Here is a 20,327-nt window from a genome sequence, read left to right as displayed (position 1 = left end):
CTTCTGCAGCTGCACACGTACTCCCTCTATTAATATTATTATTATTATTATTATTATTTATGAAGATACTTTATTGAATTTATGATACAATATACAATACAAATGCAATAAGAACAAATACAACCGAAAGGAACATAATAAGAACAATAAGGAGGATAAATACATGCAAAAATATAGAAAGTATTTTTATACAAACATTTTCAGTCTCCTGGAGGTTGGTACCGTTTTAATTTCTTTTTGTTTAAGAGGGATGAATTGAGAAAATATATTGTGTGAACTATTTGTTGAAGGCGATAATTTATGGGATTATAAGATTCATCAAATACACACGAGTGTTGTTCTGTTCATTCAGGAGACCAAACAAAACATTCTCCCAAAATAAAGTCAATCTTTCATCAATATTTTCAGTAATAAAAGTTTTGCCAGAAATTATTTACAAATGGAACAAAATAAATGCAGAACAGCCTGATTCTCACTTTATTATGAAGCGGCTGTATGAATATTGTGATGTCACGTTGCTGTGGCTGTAGGAGGGATGAAGATCTCACTCCTGCTCACATGTTTATAACCTACAAATAAGAAATAGGATTTACAGCAGCCTGTGTGCAGTGTCACTAATGTGTGTTTCCATCTACAAACTACCACTCAGCAGTTTGAACACATACAAAACAGTTTCACAAATGTTCTCTGTCGTTAAAAACAGATTTAAATTACAGAAACAACAACCTCAGTGTTTCCTGTGTGCTTTGAAAACCTCCATTTACATCAATAATCCCTCAGTGTGAAACAGTCGTTGTGGTGTCAGTAGTTTTGTGAGTACAGACTGCATTACATCACAAGTAACCTGGCACCTGCCTGCAGGTAGCCCCGCCCCCACCTGCTACGATCAGATCAGCACAGTATGGAAATACAGTCGCAGCTACAGGCTGTCCACAAACAAAGCAGCTGCAGCAGAACTAGTGCCAAAATCAAATATATATATATATATATATATATATATATAAATTATGAATAAACATGAGGAAGACATTTTGATAAATATTCAGTTCATTCTTCAAATGAATGTAAAAATCCTGCAAACAGAAGTCTATAAATAATAAGTCAGTTAAACAGTGTGCATCAAGCAGGCAGCACTGAGAGAAGCTGTACGATTTTTAACACATGATGTCATGTGCTGGTTAGCATATTGGTGACATCACAGCGTTGTGTTTGCGTGCTGCCTGGTGTCAGATGGTGTAAAATGGTGTCAGATGGTGTCAGATGGTGTCAGATGGTGTCAGTCGTGGTTCCTTCTCCGACTCTCTGCACACGTCCTGCTGTCAGTTACATGTTTCTGTTTCTGTCCAACGGGTCTAAGATGGTGATTTGAGCTATATTTACACGTAAAGTGATCACTCAGAGAGAAAGCTAGGAGCTCAAGGATCAACGCTCGGTGAGCAGAGCAGGCGGACGGAGACTCTTCTGGTGGAGGAACCAAATGTTTGTACGAGAAGTTGTTCGGTTTGTTGATGGGAAAAAAAAGTTGTTAAATCTAGAAGCGACCAATCAGAGTGTGTTCCTGACCGAACGTGAGTGGCACCTCTGATCTCAGTCACATTCTCCGCCCCAGAGATCTGATTGGTCAACTAGAACGTGCTCAAATCGTCATGACAACACATCCTGCTCATCACTAGAAATATCCCTCCACCTCCTCAATGGGAAAATAGAATTAGAATAGAATATTATATAATATGTAATATAATGTAGTTTCTACTTGTTCTAGTTCTATTAAATGACCCATTTGGTGAAGTCGGGTCTCTTTTGGTCCTTTTTGGTCGCTCCGAGCACCCGTACCGTAACACCACGGATAGTCACGCACTTACAATCCTAGAGGAGGCTAGCTGGACCGGTTTGGTTTGAACACATGACACGGAGCTAAAATGTTAAAAACACATGAGAACATGGATATCTTTGTTCATCACATATCTTTGTTCATCAGATATCTTTGTTCATCGGATATCTTCATTCATCAGATATCTTTGTTCATCAGATATCTTTCATCAGATATCTTTGTTCATCAGATATCTTTCATCAGATATCTTTGTTCATCAGATATCTTTCATCAGATATCTTTGTTCATCAGATATCTTTCATCAGATATCTTTGTTCATCAGATATCTTTGTTCATCAGATATCTTTGTTCATCATATATCTTAGTTCATCAGATATCTTTGTTCATCAGATATCTTTGTTCATCATATATCTTTGTTCATCAGATATTAGTTCACCAGATATATTTGTTCATCAGATATCTTTGTTCATGAGTATCTTAGTTCACCAGATATCTTTGTTCACCAGATATTTGTTCATCAGATATCTTTGTTTCATCAGATATCTTTGTTTATCAGATATCTTAGTTCATCAGATATCTTTGTTTATCAGATATCTTAGTTCGTCAGATATCTTTGTTCATCAGATATCTTTATTCATCAGATATCTTTGTTCATCACATATCTTTGTTCATCTGATATCTTTCATCAGATATCTTTGTTCACCAGATATCTTTGTTCATCAGATATTTGTTCATCAGATATCTTTGTTTCATCAGATATCTTAGTTCATCAGACATCTTTGTTCATCAGATATCTTAGTTCATCAGATATCTTTGTTCATCAGATAACTTTGTTTCATCAGATATCTTTGTTCATCAGATATCTTTGTTCATCAGATATCTTTGTTCCAACCAGACTGAACTAGCTGATCAGTTTAGTGTTTCTATTTTTCTGTATTTATTCAGTTGGAGACTAGAAATCCTCTCTGTTGCTACGGTGGTTGCTAAGGGTCGGACTACTTACTGGACTAGTAAACATTACATACATTACATACGAGTCTACTGAGGCGACTGACTGTTTTCCAGTTCTTAGTCATACCCCTTGTGTTGTCATGGAAACGGAGATCACGCTAACAAAAAGTTTTATATTTTAGAGTGAATTGCTCCACAATATGAACACATGTAGATGACATGTTTTATTTAGATGGTAACTTGTATAATTGTAATATTACAGAACATTGACCCTCTTATGTAATATTGCTTGAATTAAAAATACAGAAGTCCTCATAATTTGACTCCCTCTCCTCACACATTAAGCTCAAACGATGAGCAACTTAAAAGACACCGTAGTGATCTGGTCCCCGCGGTAGTCGGACATGACGGTGGTACACCCCCCCCCCCCCCACCGGCCTCGTCTCCCCGTCTCAATACAGTTTGTTCATTCACTCAGAAAAGTGAATGTAGTGCAGCACCTTCATGTATTATTGAACATGAAGTCCCGCTGCCTCCAGTCCTCTCCTGTCCAACACTCAGCCTCCCAAAAATCACTGTCATCATTTTTCATGGCCTCTCCCATGATGCACTGGGGTCCGTTGGTCACATGCAGTCTGTCCTTTTATAGACAGAGAGATCCTAAATGATGGATTCACACCAGCACAGCTGCACTCTGTGAACAGGGAAATTCAATTCAATTCAATTCAATTCAATTCAATTCAATTCAATTCAATTCAATTCAATTCAATTCAACTTTATTTATATAGCGCCAAATCACAACACAGGTTATTTCATGGCACTTAACACATTAAAGTCTTTACAGCAAGACTTTACAATATTATACAGAGAAACCAACAATTCAATAATTCAACAGTTCAACAATTCAATAATTCAACAATTCAATAATTCAACAATTCCCATATAAGCTAGGAGGGAAAAAACTCCTCTTTAAGGGAGAAAAACCTCCAACAGAGAGAAGAAAAACTCTCTTTAACAGGAAGAAACCTCTGACAGAACCAGGATCAGAGGTGGAGAACATCTGTTAACAGAACCAGGATCAGAGGTGGGCGGAGCATCTGTTAACAGAACCAGAATCAGAGGTGGGCGGAGCTTCTGTTAACAGAACCAGACTCAGAGGTGGGCGGAGCATCTGTTAACAGGACCAAGATCAGAGGTGGGCGGAGCATCTGTTAACAGAACCAGACTCAGAGGTGGGCGGAGCATCTGTTAACAGAACCAGGATCAGAGGTGGAGAACATCTGTTAACAGAACCAGGATCAGAGGTGGGCGGAGCTTCTGTTAACAGAACCAGACTCAGAGGTGGGCGGAGCATCTGTTAACAGAACCAAGATCAGAGGTGGGCGGAGCATCTGTTAACAGAACCAGGATCAGAGGTGGGCGGAGCATCTGTTAACAGAACCAGGATCAGAGGTGGGCATCCATCTGCCTTGACCGGTTGGGGTGAGAGGAGAGCAGAGAGAGAAAAGGACAGCATAGAGATAGAAGAGGAGAACTGTTGGTGGAGACGACAATCACAGAGCAGAGACATGCAGCTCCATGACGGGACATCTGGAAAAGAAAGAACAGAAACTACACGAGTGAAGGAACTGAATGGAGACAACAGATAATAAGTAGAAACTATGGGAGAGAAGAAGATGGTGAGGTATGAGTCAGTTAAAGAGTAGGAGGAAAGAAAAGAAGCTCAGCATGTAACGAGGTCCTCCAGCAGCCTCGGCCTATAACAGCATAACTAATGGTTGGTTCAGGTCTACCTGAGCCAGCCCTAACTATAGGCTTTATCAAGAAGGAACGTTTTGAGTCTAATCTTAAAGCTAGAGAGGGTTTCTGCCCCTCCAACACAAACTGGGACCTGGTTCCACAGGGGAGGAGCCTGAAAACTGAAGCTCCGCCTCCCATTCTACTTCTGGAAACTCTAGGAACCACAAGTAGACCAGCGTACTGAGAGAGAAGTGCTCTGCTGGGATTATATGGTTCTATAAGATCTCTAAGATATGATGGAGCCTGGTCATGTAGAGCTTTGTAAGTCATCAAGAGAATTTAAATTCTATTCTTGATTTAACAGGAAGTCAGTGAAGAGAAGATAAAACTGGAGAAATATGATCTCTCTTGATAAATCCCGTCAGTACTCTTGCTGCAGCATTTTGGATCAGCTGCAGGTTTTTAATGAGTAATTTGGACATCCTAACAACAAGGAATTACAATAATCCAGCCTAGAAGTAACAAACGCATGAATGAGTTTTTCTGCGTCACGCTGAGGAAGGATTTTCCTGATTTTATTAATATTACGTCAATGAAAGAAGGCAGTTCTGTAGATCTGCTTTATATGGTGTCTAAAGGACAAATCCTCATCAAATATGACTCCAAGGTTCCTCACAGTTTTGCTGGAGGCCAAGACAACGTCATCTAGAGTAACTAAGTGATTACAGAAAGAGTTTCTGAGGTGTTTAGGACCAAGTACAAGAACTTCTGTTTTGTCTGAATTTAGAAGCAGGAAGTTTTTGGTCATCCAGGCCTTTATGTCTTTTAGACAGGCTTCAAGTTTTACTAACTGATTAGTTTCATCTGGTTTTATAGAAAGATATAGCTGAGTGTCATCTGCATAACAATGGAAGTTGATGCAGTGCTTCCTGATGACATCTCCTAATGGAGATGCACCCTGATGCTCTGTAACCATGGCAGCAGGAGGTGAAGCTTCACACTGACATGAGTCACCTCTGCCGCCGTGGAAACCAACCTGTATTCACTTCATGAGACATTTAAAGGGGGCAGTCTGCTGATTTTCTCATCATGTCTGTGGTCACATGACCAGCGGTTCACTCTGTCTCACTGATGATGACTGAAATGGAAGCAGCTCCTCATCACTGATTGAATGCATGAATGTCTTGAATATGAACCTCCACAGTGTCAGCGTCTCTGTCTCGATATTCATCTTGAGGCTCCTCAGATTAGTGTGTCCTCTTACAGGGGTCCCGAGCCCTAGGTTGGTAACCACTGTGTTAAACTTTTATGTCAAGTATTTAATTTGCTGGGTTTCATTTTCCTGCCTGGTAATTTCTGTCCATACGCTAAAGATTTTTCCACAAAGTGAACTTCATGAGGATTTATATTGATAATGAGGAAATGACTGAACCAGTGGTAAATGTCTGAACCAATCATCAACCATCAGTGATGTCATCAACCATCAGTGATGTCATCAACTGGGAGGCTGTAGCTCAGTCGGTAGAGTGGGTTGCACACTAATCAGAAGGTTGGTGGTTCGATCCCCAGCTCCTCCTGTCCACGTGCCTATGTGTCCTTGAGCAAGACACTGAACCCTAAAATTCCTCCCGATGGTGAACCATCGGTGTGTTGTAAGTCGCTTTGGATAAAAGTAATGTAATGTAATCAACCATCAGTGATGTCACCTGTTGGTTTGTGAACATTATGAATCCTCCAGTTCAGATTCTGTCCGTCACCATCTTGCTAGTTCGGAGCGGTTTGGAGCAGGAAGTGACCATATTTGGACGAGCTGGGGAGGAGCCAGCGGTGGATCTGATCGGAAACCTGACGATACTACGTCCCGCCCACCGATAGCTGTAACCTGACTGCACCACAGGCCTGTCAATCAAACAGACACGCCCCCAAAAACAGGTCTTCTTGAATCTTCTTTTCTAATGAATGAGGGATTATTTTCAGATGGACCTCCAGAAAACTAATAAGAAGGAGTGACTTTAGCTAACAACACCGAGATAACTGATGGACACATTTTATTCACTTTGGATTTGATGAGAGAAGTTGAATGGGAGTCTATGGAGCCGGAGGCTTTTTGGAGCCGACCTCTAGTGGCACTCGCTGGTATTGCAGCTGAAGACACTTCTGGATCAGAACCATTTTACAGACCTGAAGCTACGAACTCTTTTATAAACAGACTGTGTAAGTGTAGTTGTCATGGATGATGGAACCAGTGATTAATGTCAGAACCAATAATCAATAATCAGAATAGATGTAGAGTAATTTCCTGTCAGTAAACAACTCTTTTCTTCCTGACTGATCATTGATGGACTCTGGTTCCCCTCCGGGACTCTGAGCAGCTTAACGTCTTTAAGTAGAGACAGAATTCAAATATGATGTGATGTGATAATGAGGGAGAGTGTGTGTGTGTGTGTGTGTGTGTGTGTGTGTCCCCTGAAGGGACGGCTCCTGTACTCGGGGCTTTGGCCACATTTGGGCATCACCCCCCCGCTGCCCCCCTCCACCACCACCGCCCCGCCTCTATAATTAGCCGGCTCACATTTGGGATGATTCTGAAAGTTGGAGGCAGTTTGTGGCTGAAGGAGCAGCTCTTATTTACAGCCGAGTCTACAAAGATTAACATCCTCACTTCATGCTCTAATTCATGTTTTAAAATCATAAAACCATGATGCACATCTGTGCAGCTCTCTGTGCACCAGGAGATCTTCTGTAGATCTGTACACAAAGATCAGCATCTCATACTCTCATTTCTTCCTCTTTTTAATCAGGACTATAAAACCCCAGTTCCGGTTCTGATGGAGTTCTGCTGGAGGATGTAAAGCAGCCGTTAGTGTCTGAAGTTCCAGGTGTGCATGAGGAGCAGTAAGACTTTGTTAAAAAGGTTCAGACATGTGATGTGCTGCTGTTCTATGAAACAGAACGACCAGCTTGAAGCTCACTCACTTTAGTTAGAAGTGTGTTGAAAATGAAAGATTTCTGTCTGTTGTGTGTTCATTGTTGTCGTTTCCTACTTTGTGCTGCAGCCTGCAGACACAGTTAATATGGCTGCTGTGTTTCAGGCATTTATTTATTGTGTATCTGTTTCACACACCATGTCTGCAGCAGGAGGAGAACGTGTTTCATGTCCTAATTAAAGGACCGCGGCGGTAACGGTGATGTAGTGAAGTGTTTTATGGCGAGTTAGCACATGGTGTTTTATTTTGAAAACTAACTGCAGCCGTCTTCTGGACGTGTCTGTCTCCAGTCCAACGAGTCCTGCTGCCGTCCTGTCAATGTTTTCAGTGTGTTTGTCCGTTTCTCTGTCAGCAGTTGGTCGGTGCTGAACACTCTGAATATGGAACATTAGTGATACCGAGGCTCAGTATATATATGTTTATTTATTTATCATATTAAAGTAGTTCTCCTCTGGATGACTGGGAGCACGAAGCAGCGACCTTTGACCTTCAGCCTGACAACTGCTCTTTCTCTTCTGTCCTCATGACTTCATGTGGAAACAGGAGTCTCATCCTTTTATTGGTGATACAGTATATATTATTACGTTATTTTTATTTCAGTAAACACCAACACGATGTGACCCAATGAGAAACTCTTGTTACTTCCATGACTTTCCAAGAAAGTCTGTGTGGCTCCTGAACAGTCCTGGATACTGGCCGACCAGTCAGAAGTGTTTGTGGCTCCTGAACAGTCCTGGATACTGGCCGACCAGTCAGAAGTGTTTGTGGCTCCTGAACAGTCCTGGATACTGGCCGACCAGTCAGAAGTGTGTGTGGCTCCTGAACAGTCCTGGATACTGGCCGACCAGTCAGAAGTGTTTGTGGCTCCTGAACAGTCCTGGATACTGGCCGACCAGTCAGAAGTGTGTGTGGCTCCTGAACATGAGCTGGGCCAGCTGCTGGGAGCGGCTGGCTGATAAGATTCCTGTGTCACTGGATCCTGCTGGTGAGAGTTTGGAGGCGCTGCCCTCCGTCTGGGGAGGATCGGAGGATCGGAGGCTGAGGGCTCGCAGCGCTGCTGCAGGAACACATGAGGGAGGAACACGGGGCAGAAATCAGGTACCATGTCATGTATGAAATAACCATATATGCACTGAATCATGGGAGGACGTAATAAGCTCCAGAAATGAATAAAACTAAGAGAGAAAGAAAGAAGTCAGCTGTTTAAAGCAGGTTGAACTACAGATTTCTTATTAAAGCTTCAATCAAGCTTCCAGAGTTACAGAAAACACGACGAGATCAACGAAGCAAAAAATACAAAGACAACTTCATTTTAGGGTTTAAGTGAATCTGGAACACAAGTAGTCTGCAGGATTGTGTACCTGGATTGTGTACCTGGATCTGTGGGTCATTTCTCTCTCTCGGTTCTGTTTGGATCTCTTTCACCTTTTCTTGGTTATAAACACATTTCATGTTGAATGCTTATGGCACTCTGTTGGTTCTGTTGATATTGTTGGTTCTGTTGGTTCTGTTGCTTCTGTTGATATCGTTGATTCCTTTGGTCTCGTTGGTTCTGTTGGTATCGTTGGTTCTGTTGATATCGTTGGTTCTGTTGATATCGTTGATTCCGTTGGTTCTGTTGATATCGTTGGTTCCGTTGGTTCTGTTGATTCCGTTGATTCCGTTGGTTCCGTTGATTCTGTTGATTCCGTTGGTTCTGTTGGTTCTGTTGATATTGTTGGTTCTGTTGGTTCTGTTGCTTCTGTTGATATCGTTGATTCCTTTGATATCGTTGGTTCTGTTGATATTGTTGATTCCTTTGGTATCGTTGGTTCTGTTGGTATCGTTGGTTCTGTTGATATCGTTGGTTCTGTTGATATCGTTGATTCCTTTGGTATCGTTGGTTCCGTTGATTCTGTTGGTTCCGTTGATTCTGTTGATTCAGTTGGTTCTGTTTGTTGTTCAACTGGACCTCTCAGTGCCTTCTTAAATCTGATGAATATGAAAACGTCCAGTTCAAACTTAAACACTGTGAAGCCTTCATGGTGTACTGCAGCACACACTGACCTCTGACCTGCAGAGTCTCTGATGATGATGATGATGATGAAGATGATGGTGGCATGCTTGTCCTCAGCTGATGAGCTGGCAGAATCTCTTCCACTTGGAGAGATGTGCTCATCTCATCTCAACTTAATGACATGCTGCTTAGTGTCGGCTACCTCAGCTCTTCTCCTTCACTGCCAGTCACGAATACCAACACACACACACACACACACACACACACACACACACACACACACACACACACACACACATACCGACCAATGAGAAACTCCAGTGTCACTGATCTCTGTAGATAACACCACTTCCTGTCTTCAGCCTCCATCAGATCAGATCCTGTTTGAAGCAGAGTCTTCTTTGATCCTTTAAATTTACAATCTCAAACGGTCCATCTTCTGTGTGTGTGTGTGTGTGTGTGTGTGTGTGTGTGTGTGTGTGTGTGTGTGTGTGTGTGTGTGTGTGTGTGTGTGTATGTGTGTTAGTATTTGTGACTGGAAGTGAAGCAGAAGAGCTCAGCCGGTCTCAGCCGTGACCTCTGACCTCTGGGGGCGGAGGTCACTGAATCACGTGCACCAGGTTTTTTCGTGGTGGAATAAACAGTGTGCAGGTCGGTGGGTCAGTAACACAGATCAGAAACCTGCAGGAAGGAAACACAGCAGGTTGAAATGAAAGGAATTCATCTTTGATAGAAGTGTTCTGTCAGCATGTTTCTACCTGAAATTTCCCTTCATACCTTCATGTGATCTGAACACGATGAGCAGCAGCGCTGCTGAACGCTGCAGCCTGAACATGAACCCGTTCACCTGCTCCTGAACGCAGCCTCAGGCCCGACGTCAGCTGAAGAGTCGTCACTCGGTTCAGTCAGCAGGAGGTCGAGCTGCACTTCCTGTCTGTGAGGAAAGATGAAACTCTCCAGAGACTCATCCTCCATCCCAGATCCTTCCTCAAACACCAGCTGCTCACATCTTTGGCTTTTGTGTTAAACATGTTGAAAACAGCTGGATGGATTGCAGTGAAACATTCGTGCTCCTCAGAGGATGAACCCTCATGATGTTGTTCATGCAGGTTCTCCTGCAGCGCCACCAGCAGGCTGTTGCTAACAAGGCTGTTGACTATTGTTTTTTTTAGTGTTGTTGTTTGATGAGCTCCATGTCTGTTTATAAGGTTTATATTTATCTCTGTAAAGTGAAGTCTGACTCGGAGATCAGCTCACGTTCTCCGGTTTGAACTAAAAAACCTCCAGACGAGAGAACGCGGTTCTGTAGAGAACGTTTCATACACATCAAGTGTTTACTGTAAAACATAGAAAATCATAAACACATGATTCTACATCCAGAGGATACCTTCACAGACTGTGTGTGTGTGTGTGTGTGTGTGTGTGTGTGTGTGTGTGTGTGTGTGTGTGTGTGTGTGTGTGTGTGTGTGTGTGTTGTTTCCTGTTGGTGAACATGATGAAGACGATGTTATCTGGAGGAATGACAGGAAGAGGGAGTGATGGTTTACACAGCGCTTCCTGCCCCCCCCCCCGCCCTGTTTCCACCTCACCACACCCTGAGCTGCAGGCCGGGATCGGACTGCAGACTTCAGATATGATCTGGAACCAAACAGTCGTCGTTATCTGGAGAGGAATCAGTTCTCAGGAGGAATCAGGAAGAATTTGGTCTTTAATTATAAAAAGAATTATGAGTAAAACTGAAGTTATTAAATATTTTGTAAAGTAGTTTTCTTTCCTTCAGTCTGTCACTGTGGACTCCCTGCTCTCAGACTTCTGGACTTACAGGTCAGCTGGTTTGGATGAAAGTCAGGTTGTAGTTTTTGATTGTAGCTCGTTGATGTCAGACAGAGACGTTGTTTGTTTTAACCACGTTAAATTAACGAGTTCCTGATTGAGGAAGTTTGAAGCTTCTGATATGTTCTCCATCTTTTGTCTGTCTCCTCCTGTCACATGAGTGTTTGCTGTGAGATGATCACCGAGCTGCAGGACGGTTGTCTGTTCAGTGAATATTAATCTTGACATCCTGAGAGGATAAACACTCTATAATATTAATGACATCATAGTTTCTGTCGTGCTAACCTTCAGCACAGTGTTGGTTTGTGTTCACTCAGACCATCTCGCTCTTCATGCTGTTGTTGTTCATCAGTCTGTCCTTTGTTCCGTCTGAAATCACAGTTACTCTCTGAATAGATAAACAGTCAGACAGAGAATGAGAGCAGAAGGAGGTCGATCTGAATGAAGAGGTTTGTGTTGAGACAGAAGAGCTTTCAAGAAGAGAGTCTGTGAGACGAGGACGGTCCTCATGGAGGAGTCCTCCGAGCTGAGACCATGAAGAACAGAGATGTCCCCTCTCTGACACCGTCCCTCCTCCTCTTCATCTCCCCACACAGAGCCTCTCCCCCTCCTCCCCCTCCTCCTCCTCCTCCTCCTCCTCCTTCTCCTCCTCGTCAGTCGGAGCCTTGCAGTGATGAGCACAGTGTTGTGACTATGAAAGGTCCACATCAGTGTTCAGAGGATGTTAACAGCAGCGTGTTCTGTCCACAACTGATCCTGAAAAACTTCAGTTTATTTTCCCCTTCAAAGATCAGAAGTTTTAATGTTTTACTGAATAAAAACTTATATTTAAAAGAAGTCCTTTCTGCATAATGAACCCTCACCTGTCTCTGAAACAGGAAGTGATGTCATGCTTCTTCTGCAGGTCATAAATAAACTCAGGAAGTGTGTTGGAGCAGCTCTTCTGTTTGCAGTGTTATAATGTACTAAATCTAGTGATAAAACCTAAGAGAGGAACTCCTCCATTGTGCAGCAGAGTTTCTGTTGGCTGTCCGTGATCCCTCATCGTCGTAGCGACCACTCATCTTCCCGCCTCGCTGCAGAGGCCTGTGTGCAGTCTCATGTTTGCATGACAAGGATGTTCATTCTGTGAATTAATAATAATAATAATAATAATAATAATCTAGAGGCAACAAAATTAATCAGTTTATTCATTTTTTGCCATTCAATTATACATGGCTGCTGCTGGATGTCAGACGTACACCCGTCTACAAACTAATCAATGTCATGGACAGGGAGACGCAGGATGTTGGTGTGTGATGTACTTCTTTATTCTACAACCAGTAGCTCCGCCCCAGAGATCTGATTGGTCAACTATACATTAGGAACAAATCAGATATCTTTGTTCATCAGATATCTTTGTTCATCAGATATCTTTGTTCATCAGATATCTTTGTTCATCAGACATCTTTGTTCATCAGATATCTTTGTTCATCAGATATCTTTGTTCATCAGACATCTTTGTTCATCAGATATCTTTGTTCATCAGATATCTTTGTTCATCAGACATCTTTGTTCATCAGATATCTTTGTTTCATCAGATATCTTTGTTCATCAGATATCTTTCATCAGATATCTTTCATCAGATATCTTTGTTCATCAGATATCTTTGTTCATCAGATATCTTTGTTCATCAGATATCTTTGTTCATCAGATATCTTTGTTTCATCAGATATCTCTGTTCATCAGACATCTTTATTCATCAGATATCTTTGTTCATCAGACATCTTTGTTCATCAGATATCTTTGTTCATCAGATATCTTTGTTCATCAGATATCTTTGTTCATCAGATATCTTTGTTCATCAGATATCTTTGTTTCATCAGATATCTCTGTTCATCAGACATCTTTGTTCATCAGATATCTTTGTTCATCAGACATCTTTGTTCATCAGACATCTTTGTTTCATCAGATATCTCTGTTCATCAGACATCTTTGTTCATCAGATATCTTTGTTCATCAGATATCTTTGTTCATCAGATATCTTTGTTCATCAGATATCTTTGTTCCAACCAGACTGAGCTAGCTGATCAGTTTAGTGTTTCTATGTTCTGTATTTATTCAGTTGGAGACGAGAAATCCTCTCTGTTGCTAGGGTGGTTGCTAAGGGTCGGACTACTTCCTGGAGTGGTAAACATTTTGAGAGTGAATTGCTCCACAATATGAAAAGATTGAGATGTTTTATTCAGATGGTAACTTGTATAACATCAATAATGACGTTAACATTCACCCTCTCTTAATAATGCTGAAGTGTGAAGTTCTTTAGTGCAAAATTGGAATGTGAAACCAAAACTAAGTGAATGAAATATGAAAATGAACCCTGGTTCGGACCGTGTTCTGGACTCACTGGAACGACCTGTTTAGTTATCAGCTGTGTTGGAGAACAGCGACCTCAACGTTTAGCTTCGGGCTAACGGCTAACAGTGAAGCAGCAGGGTGAGTGAGCGGCGGTGTGGCTGACCTCAGGGTGAACGAGGACCTGTGTGATCGGCCAGAATCTAAAAACAATATCCAAGATACTGATTTTTGTTCACGCTGCAGATCACTGCTTTATATTTATATTGGATGCTTGTTGCAGCTAACGACCGTTAAACTGACACTGATGTCCTATTTTTGTCCATTTCGGCATCCAATGAGCAACGTCAGGCTCCTTGTTCAGAGATTATTGTGTTCTCAGTAACATGATTTCTGTTGGATTACTTCACTGCAGTGTCTCTCCCAGTCCTCCAGTCTGAGGCTGCAGCTCCATAAACTAACTGCAGAGTAGTCCCCCTCCCACCCCCCACACCCCCCCCACACCCCCCCAGGTTCAGCAGGGCTTGAACTGACCCAGTATTTGGTATTGTGTGTTTGTGTGTGGACACACTGCTCCAGAGCTCCAGCTCACGGCCGGCTGGATGGAACCGGTTCCCATGACCTTGCACACGTGACGTTGTGTTTGTGTGTGTGTGTGTTTGTGTGTTTGTGTGTTTGTGTGCTCATGTGTGTGTGGGCTGGAATGTGTGCACGCTCTGTGTGCTTTCAGGTCACGGTTCTGTGTAAGGTCACAATATGTCGATTGTTGTCGCTCCCTGAACGCCTCACGCTGTGAGTGGCGGCTGTTCTCTGAGCAACTGAGACACAAAGAGACGTCCAGCTCTGAGGACGTAACTCATTATCTCTGTTTCACTTCTGACAACAACTTTAACAACCCTTTATTCTTCTCATATAGTTCACATAAACATCCATTTCATGATAATATCTCTGCTCATGTATAAGAATCACTGAAAATTACAAGTTTGGGTGCGTTTCAAAAACCATGATCTGATGTTCTAAATGCAGCTTCTTGTTCTCTGTGATTGAAGAGCAGCGGCTGCTTCAGAAGGAATTTTATTTATATCGCGGCAAATCACAACACAGGCATTTAACACACTCCTGTCCTTACACTTGTTCGCTGAAGTCCTGCTTCCTGTCTGTTTCCTGTCTGTTTCCTCTGTTTCCTGTCTGTTTTCTCTCTGTTTCCTGTCTGTTTTCTCTCTGTTTCCTGTCTGTTTCCTCTGTTTCCTGTCTGTTTCCTCTGTGTTTCCTGTCTGTTTCCTCTGTGTTTCCTGCTGCTTCCTGTTTGCATACAGCTTCAGAAGAGATGTTAAATCATTGAACAACATTATCGGAGTTGTATTTCTCGAGCAAACATGTAGACTACAGCTCAGATGAAGATCTGTCGTTCATCCTGGATCTGACTCAAGATGTCTAACTGAAAGTTCCATTGAAGCTCCGCACTTCACACTTAAACACTTCTCTTTAATTTTTGTATTTGTCATTTAGGACTTTACGTTGAATTATCAGAACCCTTTTTAATGTCACGTGGTTGTTGGCAGCTGCTGATGTCTCTGTGGTGCTGATGCAGGGAGGAGTCATGTCAGCATGTCGCTGTGCTTTAAGGTACCGCTGCAGTGTTCACTACTTTAATGATAATGTTACTGAAAGCTGTCAACAAACGTGTTTTCATATTGTTTTAATTTTCTTTGAGCAGTTAAAACATTTAATTTTAGTAGAAAGGTTTTCAACAGCTCCTTGTGTAACAACACTTGATGATCAACCATCAGTGATGTCATCAACCATCAGTGATGTCATCGTTGGTTTGTGAACGTTATGAATCCTCCAGTTCAGATTCTGTCCGTCACCATCTTGTTAGTTCGGAGCGGTTTGGAGCAGGAAGTGACCATATTTGGACGAGCTGGGGGAGGAGCCAGCGGTGGATCTGACCAATCTGATTGGAAACCTGACGATACTACGTCCCGCCCACCGATAGCTGTAACCTGACTGCACCACAGGCCTGTCAATCAAACAGACACGCCCCCAAAAACAGGTCTTCTTGAATCTTCTTTTCTAATGAATGAGGGATTATTTTCAGATGGACCTCCAGAAAACTAATAAGAAGGAGTGACTTTAGCTAACAACACCGAGATAACTGATGGACACATTTTATTCACTTTGGATTTGATGAGAGAAGTTGAATGGGAGTCTATGGAGCCAGAGGCTTTTTGGAGCCGACCTCTAGTGGCACTCGCTGGTATTGCAGCCTCATTTCTGCCGTCCTGCTGAGAGCAACTGCTCAGTAATTATGAGGTTATGTTCACTGAACCTTTGATATCAGCAGCTGCAGGACGACCTTGACCGTCACACTGCTGCAGTTTATGGAGCTGAAATGACCCACCGGATGTCCATCAGTTGGTCATCAGCTGTCCGGTCCAGTTAGAGTCACTCAGGATGAAGCTGTGGCACTGCAGATGGTTGAAGTTTGCTATTTTTTCCATCTCTGCTTTAATGTTGGAGGGTTTTATTGTTGTCAGGCTCAAACACTCAGCCTCCTCGGGTGTTGGTTCCGACCCGCTCCCTGTTTGGACCTGTGTTCGGTCTGCAGACGGCACCGTGCACAGTGATGTCACGTACGCAGGCTGCAGCCCTCCGACACTCGGTGACTGCTTATCACTTGAACTTCCAGCTGACTCGTCCTTCTCTGGACAGATCCAGGCTGCAGAGGTCACCGGGTGTGATAGGGAATCCTGAGTGCTTCACCCCCCCCCCCCCCCCCCCCCCACACACACACACAGCTGCACTCCTCTTGTGGAGGGAAAAGACAGGGAGAAGGAAATGTTGAATAATTATGGATTAGAAGGGATCAGATTCCTCTTTTGTTTTCAAACACTCCAACAACACGTTTGCATAAAATATTCTGTTTCATAAATGTGTTATGGAATATTAAGGAAACGTAAATGAGTCATTAACAGCAGGCAGTTAGAACTGAATGAGAAAGGTACACACACACACACACACACACACACACACACACACACACACACACACCTGTCCCTCACACACACACACACACACACACACACACACACACACACACACACACACACACACACACACACACACACAGTTGTGTGCTGCTGTGCTGAGGTGTTGACCTCCCAGCATGCTCGGGGCTGCGGCGGCCTCCTCCAGAGGAGAGATGCTCAGATGTTGTTGACGTGCGGCGGTGCATGAGCAGGATGTTGTTTCCTGTCAGTGTGCAGCAGCGTGTTAGTTTAAAAACAGCAAAATCTGGAGTTACTGTCATGTCTGACAAAAAAACTAACTGCTATGAAATATTGAAGACTTTGAGGGAAACTGAGATCATCGGAGCTGTTGGAGTTCCTGTTAGAGCTCCGACTCACCAGGAAGATGAAGGATTCACATTCGATGCTACGTTCTCCTTCTGCTTCACTTCATCAGAGAGAAATCTCCTCCTCCGTCCTCCACCACCTTCATCTGCAGCTTCAGATCGCACTCAGTGGGGAAAATAAGAAGCTGGTCCACACAGTTAAAACTGAAACCAGAGGGTCCAACCCATGAGTGGGCTGACGTACAAACAGCAGTGTGTAGTCCATAGTTGTGTAGTAGTGCGCAAGTCTCCAACAAATGATGATCTGATATCTCAGCAGAAACATTCAGATGATCTGATATCTCAGCAGAAACATTCAGATGATCTGATATCTCAGCAGAAACATTCAGATGATCTGATATCTCAGCAGAAACATTCAGATGAGAAAAAGTTCAGAAAACAACTTATTTTTTCTTCTCAGTGATCATCTGACAACCTTCACATTTATCTGCTGTCACTGAAATCTGGATAGAAGGTCGTTTAAAGCAGCTCCAACAGTAACATCCTGCTGACACTGATGCTGCTCTCGTGATAATCTGGTGATGTCATATATAGGTCAGAGGTCGTATTCTCAAAGATCCCAGAAGCCTCGGAGAGCTCCTTTGATCTCAATCTCATCTGAAGAACGATTTATGAAACTTTTCAGAGACTCCGATCGAGGAAAGTACAGAAGCCCTGATATTAGTGAGGAGGTGTGGTCCACCCCGTTGCTAGGCGACGCATCCTTTTAAAATATGTGATTGTTCATTGAATAAGATGCTGTCTTGGTGATAAAGGGACAGACTGAACAGCGACCTCCAGTGGAGATGAAATGAAGTGTGTGTGTGTGTGTGTGTGTGTGTGTGTGTGTGTGTGTGTGTGTGTGAGTGAGTGAGTGAGTGTGTGAGTGAGTGAGTGAGTGTGAGTGAGTGAGTGAGTGAGTGTGAGTGAGTGAGTGAGTGAGTGAGTGAGTGAGTGTGTGAGTGTGAGTGTGTGTGAGTGAGTGTGTGAGTGTGAGTGAGTGAGTGAGTGAGTGAGTGAGTGAGTGAGTGAGTGTGTGTGAGTGAGTGTGTGAGTGAGTGAGTGTGTGAGTGTGTGAGTGAGTGAGTGAGTGAGTGAGTGAGTGTGTGAGTGTGAGTGTGTGTGAGTGAGTGAGTGAGTGTGAGTGAGTGAGTGAGTGAGTGAGTGAGTGAGTGTGAGTGTGTGTGAGTGAGTGAGTGAGTGTGAGTGAGTGAGTGAGTGAGTGAGTGAGTGAGTGAGTGAGTGTGTGAGTGTGAGTGTGTGTGAGTGAGTGAGTGAGTGTGAGTGAGTGAGTGTGTGAGTGAGTGAGTGAGTGAGTGAGTGAGTGAGTGTGAGTGAGTGAGTGAGTGAGTGAGTGTGTGAGTGTGTGTGAGTGAGTGAGTGAGTGTGAGTGAGTGAGTGAGTGAGTGAGTGAGTGAGTGTGAGTGTGAGTGTGTGAGTGAGTGAGTGAGTGTGAGTGAGTGAGTGTGTGAGTGAGTGAGTGAGTGTGTGTGAGTGAGTGAGTGAGTGAGTGAGTGTGAGTGAGTGAGTGAGTGAGTGAGTGAGTGAGTGTGTGAGTGTGAGTGTGTGTGAGTGAGTGAGTGAGTGTGTGAGTGTGAGTGAGTGAGTGTGTGAGTGAGTGAGTGAGTGAGTGAGTGTGAGTGAGTGAGTGAGTGAGTGAGTGAGTGTGTGAGTGTGAGTGTGTGTGAGTGAGTGAGTGAGTGTGTGAGTGAGTGAGTGAGTGAGTGTGTGAGTGTGAGTGAGTGAGTGTGTGAGTGAGTGAGTGAGTGAGTGAGTGTGAGTGAGTGAGTGAGTGAGTGAGTGAGTGAGTGAGTGAGTGAGTGTGTGAGTGTGAGTGTGTGTGAGTGAGTGAGTGAGTGAGTGTGAGTGAGTGAGTGTGTGTGTGAGTGAGTGTGTGAGTGAGTGAGTGAGTGAGTGTGTGAGTGTGTGAGTGTGTGTGAGTGAGTGAGTGAGTGTGTGAGTGTGTGAGTGAGTGTGTGAGTGAGTGAGTGAGTGAGTGAGTGTGAGTGAGTGAGTGAGTGAGTGAGTGAGTGAGTGAGTGTGTGAGTGTGAGTGAGTGAGTGTGTGAGTGAGTGAGTGTGAGTGAGTGTGAGTGAGTGAGTGAGTGAGTGAGTGAGTGAGTGTGTGAGTGAGTGAGTGTGTGAGTGAGTGAGTGAGTGAGTGAGTGTGAGTGAGTGAGTGAGTGTGTGAGTGAGTGAGTGAGTGAGTGTGAGTGTGTGAGTGAGTGAGTGAGTGAGTGAGTGAGTGAGTGTGTGAGTGTGAGTGTGTGTGAGTGAGTGAGTGAGTGTGTGAGTGTGAGTGAGTGAGTGTGTGAGTGAGTGAGTGAGTGAGTGAGTGTGAGTGAGTGAGTGAGTGAGTGAGTGAGTGAGTGAGTGAGTGAGTGAGTGAGTGAGTGTGTGAGTGTGAGTGTGTGTGAGTGAGTGAGTGAGTGAGTGAGTGATGAAGGTTGAACAGACTCCATTCATTTCTACACTCAACATCTTCATCACTTCCATGTGTTCTTGTTGGTGGAGAAGTGAGTCTCTGATCCTCCACAAACATCCTCAGAGAATCTGGACACTTTCATCAACCTCCTTCAGTCTGAACAATATTTCATTACGAGGAGGAACTTTTAGTCTGAAGAATCTTTGTGAATACGACCAAACAGGACTTCTACTTCCAGACTGTAACTCCATGTTCCTGAGTCTGAATGTGAACGTGACAGCTTTGACCAGCTCAGCTCTGTAACATGAACCTGCAGACTGAAGTGATCTGAGAGGAGCAGGTTGCTCCTCCTCGACGTCGCTGCTGTGCTTCGGGTGGTGCAGGGCCTCCTCTCTCCCAGCATCCTCTGCTCCTGCTGCAGCGAGGCGTCTCCATCCCATTAACCTCCTCTCTGAGGCCCTCTGGAGGAGCTCTGTTCTTTATCCATAATGGAAACATGATGTCTGAAATATTTACAACAACAACCAGATGAAAGTGTTTCAATAAGACATGAGGTGAAACAATCGGCGACGTTGCTCTGAGCTCTGGAGGATGAGGATGAAGAGGGTGGAGAGTCGGGAGGAGACGAAGGCTGCTGGAGGAGTGCATCCAGTTTAATCACAAAATAAAAGCAGCCGTTCAGGTCATTCAACTGAGGAAACGGAAATTGCAAATGTTAACTCACAACAAGTCCCGCCCACTTTATGTAGTTTTATTTAGGTTGACATGAATATGAATGTTGGACTGTAATGACAGATCTATTATCAGTCAGTGACCGTTCATTCGTCACAGTTCAGT

At 43.4% G+C, this 20,327-nt stretch overlaps 1 protein-coding gene across 4 annotated transcripts in view; it reads left to right on the top strand.

Moving 5' to 3' along the window:
• Window positions 1-20,327, top strand: part of LOC138192119 (tight junction protein ZO-2-like) — a 127,919-nt gene that overhangs the window by 21,574 nt on the left and 86,018 nt on the right. The gene's annotated exons all lie outside the window — the stretch shown is intronic.

The sequence above is a fragment of the Embiotoca jacksoni genome, unplaced genomic scaffold (genome assembly GCF_022577435.1).
Source record: "Embiotoca jacksoni isolate LCO1_2020_lvr unplaced genomic scaffold, fEmbJac1.0.p SCAF_81, whole genome shotgun sequence".
NCBI lineage: Eukaryota > Metazoa > Chordata > Actinopteri > Embiotocidae > Embiotoca > Embiotoca jacksoni.
The sequence above is the reverse complement of the archived record's forward strand: the minus strand, read 5'-3'. Positions and strand labels throughout refer to the sequence as shown.